Raw genomic sequence first — 12366 nt, forward strand, 5'->3', positions numbered from 1 at the left:
GCTCCTGAAAAAGTTATTCTTAATGAAGTGATGTTTGCAGCATCCATTAAAAATGCAATGCTGGGAGATCAAAGTACAATATTTATTTTAGAAAATTGTTGCAATCGCCAAGAGATACAGGTATCAAGGCCAAATGTCAGTTGCGCTACACAAAGCCTCGCACCGGGGAAGAACGTGGCGCTGCTCTGCGATAATGTAAAGAGACATCAAAGACCAAGCGTACTGCGAAAGTGCGCAGCCTGGAGGGAGGGAGGGAGCCCGGGAGGGAGCCTGGGAGGGCCCGGCGCGCCCCAGACGGCTCCGAGGCTGCGGGGGTGGGGGTCAGTTCAAAGAGGCATCCGTTGGGGCATGAGTTCACAGGAGGGGAGATTTAATGGGCTTTCTTTTGTTGGTGGGTGTGCTTGTGCGCCCGTGGACCCAGGAACTCCTCCGTGGTCCTCCAGCCCCAGGGTAGGGTGGTTATCGGGTGGGGAGAGCGGCAAATTGGGAGCAAACTCTAACTGTAGCACCGCAGGGGAGGTTGAATACAAGCCTCCCTGCGGCCGCTGGAGCGGAGGAGTCCCACCCACGCTGCTCTCCAAGCAGCAGGTTCCGAAGTGGGGAGTTTGCAACGCAGTTTCTTTGCGGGCAGGCGGCCAGCGCCGCTGGATGCCACCTTCGAGAAGAGGTGGGTAGGCGAGCTCTCGGACGCACCTGCGTGATTGGCGGGCCTGCTCGGAGCTTTCCGGGATCCGCTACAGGCAGGGTGGGGGCGCAGTGGGGCGGGGGTGGGGGGCAGAGGAAGGTGTTTGCTGGGAACTCTGGGGTGCTGCTACTTCGGGACCAAGCCTGGTAGGTGTCTCACCTCAGGGATCCCCCACCCCACCCTCACAACCGAGGAATTATGCCTCTGGAGTCAATCCAACCATCTTTAGGTGATTTTTAAAATCACATGATTTAAGACATTTAAACAAATTCTTAGTTCATTGGCTCTTTAAAGCAGGGTGTTGCTTTACAGATCTTGCCCCAGATCTTGCCCCCTCTCTGCCAAAGACTCAACCCTCCAGTTTCCTGCATTTGCCTAGTTAGTAAGTACAGAGTTGTTGCTTCATTAAGGTGTTAACAGGGCCCAGAGTCGCAGGAGAATGCCTGGGCGTTTCTTCAGTCACCACAACCTAGTATTCTGAGAGCAGTTACTCGGTAGTCCTTTGAAGTCGTACTGGAGCAGAAAGCTCCCATTGTTTTCATCACTCAACATGGAAGGGATCAAACTCTGCCTCTTCAATTTGAAAGGTTGTTGTTTTGTTTTGTTTCTTGAAATGGTGGCCATGGGGAAAGGGGTTGCAACCTCATACTAAGTTAACTTTGAGATTTGGATTGGTCTCCTAGTTTAAACTGCAGACCCAATCACAGGAGCCCTAAACCGAAGCTTCATCATTAACAGGCCCAGCCCATTCAATGGCAAACAGAAAAAAAAAAAAAGATAATGCTGGGATCTTTGGAAAACGCTGGCTTATTTTTGGAAAGTTCCCTCCACTGGAAACCTGGAGTTAATTTTAAGCTTAAACTTCAAAATTGAATCAATATAGCATGGATGAAAGAGTGGAATTGTAGCTTTGGAAGGATCTTTTATCTCATCAGATTCGATCCCTCCATTTGATGGCAGGAGGAAACAGCGTTTGCATGAATGTGTGGTGCCTGCACAGTGCTGTGAACTTCAGTAGCTGTTCAATAACTGCTCATCGGTGTCGGGTGGCCCAGTGGGATTCTGTGCACCACTGTCATTTCCACAGCAATTGGTGCTACAGGGCACACCAGGGCAGCAGGGCGCAGGGCAGCATTGCTGAGGGCTGGGGGAGTTGAGGGAGGTTCATCAAAGAGCTGGGGCTTATAGGAGCCTTTAAGGACCTTTGTGGATTTTAATGGGGTGGGGTATAGAAAGGAAGATGATTGAGAGGGGAAAGGACAACAAAGAAAGGGAACTCCCCTTCCAGTGAGGAGCTAAAGAGACATGGAAGATCAAGTTTTACATCTTTGATTTGCTGGTGTAGACATGGTGGGGGCCGGCGAGAGAAGCCAGGGAGAAGATCTTGGCCTAGATGCTACCTGTAGCAGGAATTTATTGTAGGCTCCCTAGCAGGTGAATTATGGGAATTCAATTCCATTTCTTGAATTCCGTTCCCTAGGAGGGTTGGCTTGTTGAGAGCTTGGAAGGATAGATGCTGATGCAGTCATCAAGGTAGGAGATGGTAAAGGCTTCCACTGGGAACTGGCCTGGTGGGGAAAGGGTGACAGATACTTTAAGGGGAAAAGGAGCAACACTTGATGACAGGTTGGAATTAGATAAAAGGACGAATAAAAAAGATCCCTAGATAAATGGTGCTGGGACAACTGGATATCGATGTGTGAAAGAATGATGTTGGGCATCTTTCTTACACTATACATAAAAATCAACTCTAAATAGATCATAGACTTAAATGGAAGAGTTAAACTATGAAACTCATAGAAGAAAACTTAGGAATAAATCTTCATGACCTTGAGTTAGGCAAAGCCTTCTTAGATATACCAAAAGCACAAGTGACAAAAGGAAAAATAGATAAATTAACTTTAGCAAAATTTAAAATTTTGTGCTTAAAGGATATCATCAAGAAAGTGAGAAGACAATCCACAGAATGAAAGAAAACAGTTGCAAATTATGTAACCTAGAGACATGTCCATAATGTACAAAGAACTCTTACAACCAGTAATGAAAAAAAAAACCCAACTCCAACTAACCCAATAAAAATTAGGCAAAGGATTTCACTGGACTTTTCTCTTATGAAAATATACAAAAGGAAAATAAGCATATGAAAAGGTACTCAATATCATTAGCCATCAACCATCACTGAAATACAAATCAAGACTGCAGTGAGATACCAGTACATACTTCCTAGGAGGGCTAGTGATGAAAAAGATAGTAACAAGTGTCGACGAGGATGTGGTGAAATTGGAACTCGTATATACTGCTGTAGGAATGAAAAATGGTGCAGCCACTTTGAAAAATAATTTTTAGTTCTCAAAATGTTAAACATGGAGTTATTATCTGCTTCTGTGTATATATTAAAGGTAATTGAGCCCTGGCTGGTGTAGCTCAGTGGATTGAGCGTGGGCCTGCGAACCACATGATCGCGGTTTGGTTCCTGGTCGGAGCGCGTGCCTGGGTTGCAGGCCAGTTCCCAGTGGGGGACTCACGAGAGGCAACCATACATTGATGTTTCTCTCCTTCTCTCCTTCCCTTCCCCTCTGAAGATAAATAAATAAAATCTTTTAAAAAAAAGGTAATTGAAAACATATGTCCACGCAAACAACTTTTACTTGAATGTTTGTAGCAGCATTATTTATAACAGCCAAAAGGTAAAAACAACCCAAAGTCTATCAACTGATGAATGGATAAACAAACTGTGTTACATATTACATTTGTACAATGGAGCATTATTCAGCCGTAAAAAGGGATGAAAGTAATGATACCTAACTGTTACAGCGTGGATGAATTTTGAAAACATTATGCTAAGTGAAAGAAACCAGTCACAAAAGATCACATGCAGTGTGTTTCTATTTATATGAAATATCAAATGACAAATCCAGAGACAGAAAGTACATTAGGGGTTGGAGGGGATGTGGAGAGGACAGACCAGGGAATACCTGCTAATGAGCACAGGCTTGTTGGCTGGTTGGTTTGTTTTTGGGTGGGGGTAAAATTTCTAAAGTTGATTTGATGATGGTTGCAAAGCTTTGTAGCCACACAAAAACTACTTTAAATGGATGAATTGTAGGATATATGATTATATCTCAATAGAGTTGTTAAAAAATAAAAGGACTCTGAGGTTTTAGCCTGTGAGGCAGCAAGAGCGGTCCAGTTGCTGACAAAAGTGAGAAAAGAAGAAAAGGAGAGAGTCTGGAGTTAAGTAGATGCACTGAATTCAGTTTGGGGCTGATGAGTCCAAGATGTGGGCTGGATATTCATAGGGAAATGCTTGCAGAAAGTTGGAAATGTGGGAAGTGGGCTGTGTGAGCAACAGTGCTAGAGATAAGGACTTGTGAGCCTTTGGTAAGCAGTGATGGCTGAGTAAGTGAGCTCATGAGAGTGATGGACATCAAGCAGCTAGAAAAAGGCTCCAAGAGAATTGGGGGTCGGGGGGGCACCACAATTACAAGATGAACAAAAGGAGAAGAGCTATGAAAGAAGCCTAAGGGAAGAAGTTTGAGAGGTAAGAAGAGGCAAAAAAACTGGAGGTGGAAGAATGATCAAGACCAATGGAAGTGCCCAAGGGCAGTGGGCAGGGCAGGGGTCTGGGCAGAGGAAAGGGTAGTAAGAAGCAGAAAGTGCCTTTGCTTCAGAACTGAAGTGGGGCCAGGAAGCAGCGTTTGAAGCAGCTAGAACAGATAGCAGGGTCAAAGCAAAAGTGTTTTTGTGTTTTAGGATGTCGAAAAAGGAAATGTTAGGAAAAGGGGTGCTTGCTGGAAACTGGGGTTTTGCGTCAGCAGGGTGGAGGCTCCCTCTAATGAGGAGAGGGGAAGCTCTTCTTCCCTGGCAGAGAAGCAACCAGGTGTTACTGCAGGAGAGAACTTCTGGTTCGGGTGGCCCCAAGTGAAACTCAGGGGGAAGCTTCTTATTTATTTATTTGAAAAATGCAAGGTGAAGTCATTGTTAAGAGTGAGAGGTGGAGGTCCCACATGAAAGTGCAGGGGGAAACTTGTTGCAGATCAGGATGCTTATACCTGCTTCTGACAGGCTTGTCCTAGTGGTTTTTCCTTGATCCCTTTCACACGCTTAGGTCCTGTCTTCCAGTACACTCTGTGGCCGTTGCAACTTCTGCAGACAAGAATGTGGCCCCTCTCCTTACCTTCTTGTCTTGTAAGGAGAGGGCCAGCACTCATGTCCTGCCTGTGGGGCTGTCACGTGGGACAGGAAAAAGAATCTTGAAGTGCCACCCACCTCCCATGGGAGGGAGGTCACCTAATAAACATGTTCTTTTTGGTCATGTAGCACAAAGCCCCATTACAAAAGAAATATCTTAGGAGAAGATATTGCCAAGAACCACTTGATGTCAGAAGAAATAAAGGCACAGAGAAGTCCAAGGACTGAAAGCCGTGGCGAGGGCCTGCAGAAGTTTAGGGTGGGTACCTTCCGTTTTCTTTCATTTTCTTCCTAGGCACAAGGAACAAAATCTGTACTGAGTGCAAAGACATCCGCTCAGGTGAGCACAGGTGTATTGGAGGAGCCGTGGGATAGAGAAGACATGCTCTGCCCTTGGAGAGTCTGGATTCCAGGACTGGGGGAGAGGGAGGTCATAGGGGAGCCACGGGTTGGTCACAGAATCCTGAGGAGGATATTGAGGGCTGATGAAGGAAGTGAAGTCCAGGGAAGTGAGGTGGCTTCCTGAGACCCCACACCAGAGTGAAAGAACTGAGTCTTCCACACATTATTTCTATAGTGCTGTGGGGAACGTGAGCATTGAAAGGGAGGATTCACCATGTGCTATTACCTGTTTCAGATGGCATCCCTTAATACAGGTGAAACTGATAAATCCTTCAAGCTAAACAATAATCTTTATATTTCTGAAAATTTGATCTGGATATAGCAATAAAATTAAAATATGTATTAATATATTAAAAATTACTTTGGATGGAAGCCTAATACAGATCCTGTGTGCATATCAAGAAGTGTAAATAAACTCTGGGCCCTCTGTGCTCAACTCTCCAAGCCCAGTACCTTGGATGGAAGAGGATGGGGTTGGCTGACTTAGGCTGGAGAAAAGAATGCTGGGGAGGTCCCTGATTTGCATCATGGTGCTCTGGTTTGCTGGTCATAGTCTGTCAGGTGGCCACAGCTTGTGCCCACACAGGAGCTCATAGTGAGACTGTTCTTATCCAGCTGTGGCTGGAGGACCATGATGCTGCTGCCAATCCCAACACTACCCCTGTTGTATAGGTGGGGGAATTGTAGCACAGAGGGGTTAAAGGATTTACCTAAGATCTTGCCTCTTGTTATTGGAATTGAATCTAGGTAATGTCACTACAGAGGACAACCTTTTAACCATCACAGTAGATTCCCTGAGTGAATGCATATCTCTTTCTATTACCTGGAAAAACATATAAATGTGTATGGGGGTCTGCTGTGATATCATTAAATAAGAAGTCTGGAGCAATTTATTGGCCACATTCTAGGTTATTTGCCTTGTGGTAAAAATGTCAGTCCCATGTGAACGGTTTGCTATCTGTGTTACACAAGGAGATGGGTATTTGCCTCAAGGATTATAGTGCGGATCCATGACCTTTTTTTCCACCTCTAGATACTCTTTTCTCCCTGCCTTACCCTCACCCCAAGCCACCAGTGGGCACACAGAATCAGCTATTTACCCGGGAAGTTTTTAGGCTCCAATTTAAAGGAAGTAAGTCAATATTCGTACATCTTTAATGGCCCAGGTGAGGACAGACTTGCACAAACATCAGATCTCTACATGTCCCTTTCCATTTAAAGGGTCACCTGTACTTCCAATGGTCACCTGTACTTCCTCTAGTTTTGGCAAGAGTCTCACGCGTGGGTTTTTGGTTTCAAGAAATGATGCCCTTTGGGGGGGTTTCTAGGATCATGGTTTAGTTTTCAGTTGGAACTGTTCTCTCTACTCTGTACCTGGTGTAGAATCACTCAGACTCAGATGCGCCATTTTGGGGGGACCAGCACTGATCCCCTTCTTAACTCGCTCTATGTTCCCTCTCACTTTTTCATGGCTGCTCCCCGAAATCCTTCTCATTAGTTATTTTTCTAAGGTTTGATTAGGTGGCTATTACAAGGGTTCCAAGACATACACCAGGATCTCTTGCTTACTGTACTGGTCAGGGTTCAGTTACAGAGAATGGAATCCATTCCACCCAGTTTGAGCAGAAAGGGACTTTCAAGGCATGAAATGTCTCACAGATTTCCAGAGCAAAGAAGCAAAGTCTCAGCTGAGCTTTCAGGAATGACTTCCAAAACCACACTACAGACTTAGGTCGACAAGAGAACCACTGCTGTGCCCCCACTCCTAACCTGGAATCAGGAGGCCGTGGAATCAGAAGGCTGCTTGCCTACTGGAAAGCCACCATGGCCCCCGCCCAGCTTCAGAATCTTGCCCCTGCTATCGTGTACCCTGCCTCTTGATAAATGCATATACAGTAGTCCCCACTTATCTGCAGGGAAAATGTTTCAAGACTTCCAGTGAATGTCTGACATCACGGATACTACCAAACCCAATAAATACCATGTATAACTACTATACATACATACCTATAATGAAGTTTAATTATAAATCAGGCACAGTAAGACATTAACAATAACCAATAATAAAATACGATAACTATAACAATACTGTAATAGAAGTTATATGAATGTGGTCTCAAAATACTTATTGTACTATACTCACCTTTTCACTTAAAGGAAGCACTTCATGGCTTTTCTTTGGCATATCCAAACTGCCAGCCATCATTAGTCTTCAGCTTTGGGGCCATTATTAAGCATAAAATAAGGGTTCCTGGAACATAACCCTGTGGTACCACAACAGTCTGCCTGATAACAGACAGCTGCTAAATGACTAACGTGTGGGGAGTATATGCAGCATGGATGCATGGAACACAGGTATAGTTCGCATCCCAGCGGGACAGTGGGGCAGCACAAGACTTCTTCATGTTACTCGGAATGGCTCAAAAAATTAAAAGTTATGAGTTGTTTATTTCTGGAATTTTCTATTTAGTATTTTTGGATGATAGTTAACCACTGGTAACTAAAATGGGGAAAGCAAAACTATAGAAAAGTAGGCTAGGACATGAGGACCGCTGTTGCAGCTGTCATAGTGAAAACCAAATATACCACAACTGTAGTGGTAGGGACAGCAGAAGCACAGTTCCTGCCTCTCTGTTGTTTATGTCTGCCTTGCAAATTTGGTATGCTGCATCTGATTGGCACAATCTGAATCATATATCTGGAACCCTAGCTGCAAGAGAGTCTGGAAAATACAGTTTTCAGCTCTTTAGCCTAGAAAGACGTTGGAGTAGCTACTGAATGAGATAATTTAGATAGTGCTACATTTGCTGATTTTGAAATTGCTTCACCTTAATTCCTGGTCCTCATTCCTAGACATTTATTTCTCCTTTAGGGATTTCTCCAAAGACTGATATATGTTTTTCATTGCAAACACTATTTTTGGTCCCAGCTACAGTGGGTTATGTCAATCAATATTTATTGAATTCCTACGACATGTAATTCTTTGATCATCTCCATCTCTCATGACTCCCAAATCTTTCCCCAGCTTTAACTTTGACCTTTCTTTGAAGCTCCAGCCCTGCATCACTAATTTTCCTCCTTGATATCTCCTGAAGAATGTCCCACCAGCTCTCCAAGGTAAATATATCCCCAGGAAACAGCCCCTTTCCCACTTTCTAAATAAGTTCATTTCCCCCAGATTTCTAATTGATGACTTTTAAGTTAGTTCAAGTTCACACTCATCTGGACTTCCTCCTTCTTTACTCCCCTTTCCATCAGTGGTAGTTCTAATTTCATGTTGTTGTACAAATCTTACTTCTCTTTCTTTCTCACCTCCATGTTCCTGGTTGAAGCCTTTATTATCTCCCAACTCCCATTTTGTGGTCTTTGTGGCAGACTGCATTTTCCAGAGACGATCCCAACAATATCTCTTATCCCACAGTCTGGCTGGCCTTTGTGATTCACTTATAATCAAAAGAATGCAGTAGAAGTGACTTCAGAGGCCAGGTCAGTAAAAGGCAAGTAGCTTCCACCTGGTTCTTTTGGACTGCTCCCTCTCCAGATGCTCCCTGCTGTAACACTCCCTCTTGGAGCCCAACCACGAGAAGCCCAAGGCACGTAAGAGGCTAACTATAGATGCTCTCTCTGGTCAACAGTTCCAGCTGAGGCCAGCCTTTCAGTCATCCCATTCCAGGAGCCAACAGGAAAAAGCCTGAGGATGATTCTGGCCCCAGCTGTTTGATTCACCTTGGTTGAAGTGCCAGACATTATGGAGCGGAGCTAAACCATACTTGCTGCACTGTCCAAATTCTTGACCCAGAAAACCCATGAGCACAAAGAAATGGTTGCTGTTTAATTCCACTGTGGATAGGGTGGTTCGTTACACAGAATAGGTAAACAGAACAGACCCGTATTGCACGTTACTGATGACTACTTTTCTGAAACACCAAGCAGCTTATGTTTTTATCATGCTAAAAAACCTTAAGTGTCTCCCTGCTGAGTATGGAATTGATAAGTGTCTGTTTTCCAGGCTACCATTCAATAGTTTTGAATTTTCCCACCGTATCTTCCACTTTACCCTGCTACCCACTTTTCATTCCAATTGTATGAGGTATTAGGTCTTCACTTAGCCATGCCTGAAGCTTTCCTACCTTCATAAACTCATACAAGCACTACCTTTGGCTTGGAATTTTAGTTTTATTTTTTTAAAAGACTTTATTTACTTATTTTTAGATAGAGGAGAAGGGTTTGGGGAAAAGAGAGGGAGAAAAACATCAATGTGTGGTTGCCTCTTGTGTAGCACCTACTGGGGACCTGGTCTGCAGCCTACAGCAAGTGCCCTGACTGGTAATCGAACTGATGGCCCTTTGGTTCTCAGGGCAGCACACAATCCACTGAGCCATACCAGCCAGGGCTGGAATTTTAATTCTCTATACCTATCAAACTCCTATTTATCCTTGCTTAGAGCTCTGCTCAAATCTCACATCCTCTAAGACCATGTTTGGTAGCCAAAAGCCACATGTGACTATTTACATTTAAACTGATTAAACTGAAAATTTATTTCCTCACTCTCACTAGCCACATTTCAGTGCTCAGTAGCTGCATCCTACTGGGCAGCGCTCCTCTATGAAGGTTGCTGAGCCTTCCCTTTTCCAATTAATTGCTCCTTGCCCACAGAACCTTAAACTGCAATTTTAGCAATTTTGATATGAATGATATTTGCAGGTCATGTAATTTAGTGCAATAAAAGTACAGGTGCATATAGTCTTTCTACTATTCTAGTGCACTGCTCTGTATATGGTAGGTGGGCTTAAAATGTATTGAGTTGCAAGGAAGCATATGTACTAAGGGGTTTGGGTTAAATGACCTCTTAGGACCTTTTCTAGTAAAATATTCAACAAACAACATGAATCATATGTCTTCATCAATATATCATCTCTTGGGTGAGCTATTTCTTGAACTGTGAATGATTTGGGAGGGCGGCTTCTTGAGATGGGCATCCCAGTGTAGCCTCTTCTCTTTTTCCCCAGCAGCTAAGTATTCTAGGGAATGTAATTATTTTGGAGTGTGTGTGTGTGTGTGTGTGTGTGTGTGTGTTTGATCTTAAAGTACGCCAGTTTTTACCCAGTCCTCAAGATGTCTTAGTCTATCTGCACACGAACTCTGCGTACCATTCAGCCAAGGAGGAACTTCCGTCTCACCGTCCTTTCTCTGACCGAGGAAGACGTGGGGATAGCCAGCTACAAGACTGATGAAATTCCATTCAGTTTAAGAAAAGGTCCTTACCAGTCCCCAATGTGATTATGTTCATACAAATAAAATACATAAAACGAAACCCTAAAAATCGCATGCTATGTAATAACACCACATTTTGTGTGTGTGTGTGTGTGTGTGTGTGTGTGTGTTGGGGAGAGAGATTTTAAAGTCAGTCGTCTGAATTTTCTCCTGTACAGTAAAGTCCGGTTACCAAGCACGTGGTGGAGTTGCTGTGTGCATGAACGGAGACTTCTACCAGTCCCACTAAAGGGGCTTTGATGGTCATATATATGACTCTTCGTGTTCATATCAACAGTGTTTATTGTTATCATTTCCCATCACTTACAACCATACAGTGAAATTCCTATTAAACCTAGGAATTTTTGAGGGTAATATTTGCTTAATATAAACGTTGTGTTTTAAAAATAAAACCTGGACTCTGTACCAGCAGCACTTTTTCAGTTACTCAGTAACTTTACTTTTATCTGGCAGTAATAAATGAGAATTCATTTACCTGCTGCTGCTGGCATAGATGCTTAAAATGAGGGTATTGCTGTCTGTTTTGGACTCGGTGACTGTTTTTTGAAGGCCTCTGCGTCACTCTAACGTAGCTGTGCCTTTAGAATAATTATTATTTACCCACAATAGCAATATTTTGTGCTTATTTAGTTAGGATGGGTTTTTAAGATGCTGAAAGCATTCATTTTTCTCAATATTCAGAAAGGTGCCCTCAGGTGTCCAAGTTCCTCAAAGCACTTTAGATAAATGCCTCTGGGGCAGAGGCTGCCTCCCAGCCTGAGGCAGCCTCTCAGTGTGGCCCAGACTCCCTCCCTGCGCCTGCCCAGAGAGGGGCCTTTGTCATTCCTTACCAGGGAGCAGCTGCTGAGTGGGTGGGGCCCTGGACTCCCATCCTAGCACCAGAAGATTGTTTTAATAACTTTTTATTAAAAAAAAGGCCATTTGACACCATGATGGTGTTTTTCTTCAGACCTCACCAACATAAGAATATGATGGCTTAGCCTTGGCTGGGTGACTCAATTGGTTGGACCATCATCCCTGTAACAGAAAAGTTGCAGGTTTGATTCCCAGTCAGGGCATGTGCTTGGGTTGTGGGTTCAGTCCCTGGTTGGGGTGCTGGAGAAAGGCAGCTGATTGATGTTTTTCTCTCACATTGATGTTACACACACCTTCTCTCACATAAAAATATCATGGCTTAAATTTAAATCTAAAAGGGAGGAACTATATAAAATACCTGTGTGTTTTGTTCTTCTCTACCCAATTCATTTTAAAAATATATATTTTATTGATTATGCCATTACAGTTATCCCATTTCCCTGCCTTCATTCCCCTCCACCCTGCATACCCCCTCCCCCAACATTCCCCCTCCCCTTTAGTTCATGTCCATGTGTCACAAGTTCTCTAGCTTCTACATTTCCCATACTATTCTTGCCCTCCCCCCTGTCTATTTTCTACCTACCGTCTATGCTACTTATTTTCTGTACCTTCTTCCCCCTTCTCCTCCTCCCACTCCCCTGTTGCTAACCCTCCATGTGATCTCCATTTCTATGGTTCTGCTCCTGACCTAGCTGTCCTTTTAGTTTGCTTTTGTTTTAGGTGTGGTTGTTAATAACTGTGAGTGTGCTGTCCTTTCACTGTTCATATTTTTATCTTCTTTTTCTTATATAAGTCCCTTTAACATTTTGTATAATAAGGGCTTGGTGATGATGAACTAACACTACTGCCTCCTCTCTAACCCCGCTGTATGTGGGGGTGGGGTCAGAGAGGGACAATGGTGTTTGTTCTGTGCTTTCTCAGATTTTGGTCCCCTCTGCTGCTTCCTGCAAGCAAATTTG

The 12366-nt window shown here is 43.9% G+C and overlaps 1 pseudogene; it reads right to left on the reverse strand.

Moving 5' to 3' along the window:
* Positions 1-326: 326 nt before the first annotated feature.
* Positions 327-12366, reverse strand: part of LOC118985159 (uncharacterized) — a 62257-nt pseudogene continuing 50217 nt past the window's right edge.

Source organism: Sturnira hondurensis, unplaced genomic scaffold (genome assembly GCF_014824575.4).
Source record: "Sturnira hondurensis isolate 20B ecotype Veracruz unplaced genomic scaffold, ASM1482457v3 Scaffold0004136, whole genome shotgun sequence".
Classification (NCBI taxonomy): domain Eukaryota; kingdom Metazoa; phylum Chordata; class Mammalia; order Chiroptera; family Phyllostomidae; genus Sturnira; species Sturnira hondurensis.